The sequence below is a fragment of the Galendromus occidentalis genome, unplaced genomic scaffold (genome assembly GCF_000255335.2).
Source record: "Galendromus occidentalis unplaced genomic scaffold, Mocc_1.1 scf7180000076348, whole genome shotgun sequence".
Lineage (NCBI taxonomy): Eukaryota > Metazoa > Arthropoda > Arachnida > Mesostigmata > Phytoseiidae > Galendromus > Galendromus occidentalis.
Window position 1 is genome coordinate 8,178 of NW_003804337.1, and position 1,047 is coordinate 9,224.

Here is a 1,047-nt window from a genome sequence, read left to right on the forward strand (position 1 = left end):
ACGAAATCTGAGTCGATCGCCATGTCGCGCATCGAGCGAATGTCGAACATTCGGTCGGCGACGTTCGAATATTCGACACATCGAGTGCATTACGGGCCGCATTGGATAAGCGACGGCAAATCCGTTTGGAAGAAGCGTAGTTTCACGTTAGTTCTCGGCTCCTCTGTGCAGATAGCTTGACGTGTACCAGTGAAACGCCATCCTAGTCAAGAACATGGCTTCGGATACGCGCAAGCGACGGAAACAGTTCTCGTTCGAAGAGAAGTCGCAGATTCTGGAGGAAGTCAACTCTGGCCGGAAGAAAACCGATATCGCTGAGAAGTACGGAATCAGCCGATCGACTTTGTCGACTTTCATCAAAGACGCTCAGAAGATTCAGGATCGGGCTAGAAGTTCGGCGTTCGATCCGAAAAGAAGAAGACTGAGGACCGCTAAACATGAGGATATCGACGCAGCGACGTGCATCTGGCTTCAAGACGTTCGATCGAAGAATATCCCGGTGTCAGGACCACTCTTACGTGAAAAAGCCTTACAGTACACGTGTTCTCTCGGACATGATTCTTTCGGAGCGAGCGAAGGTTGGTTGGCCCGTTTCCGTGAACGTTTTGGAGTACGAGCCAGACTTCTGTGTGGGGAATCTGCAGATGCTCCGAGTGACAAGGCCGATGATTGGAGACGAGGCGCGATAAAGCAGATCATCGCCGAGTATAACCCTGATGATTAAAGCCCGTATGTTCAAGCATGGAAACATATGCAAAATAAGCACTCAAAATAAGCGAAATAAGCGCGAATGATAAGCGAAATAAGCCTTAAAAACAAGCAAATGAAGCATTCAAAATTAGCAAAATAAGCGTTTAGAATGGGCAGAATAAGCATTCAAAATGAGCGGAATGAGCACTCAAAATGAACAGAACAAGATAAGATTTCGAAATAAGCGGTGATACGGTTTTATGATATCAATCGCCTAGAATTAGTCACGATCATTGCAAGAAATGGCCAGCATCATCTTTAAATTTCAAAAGTGAGGCATTGACGTCGGTCATTCAG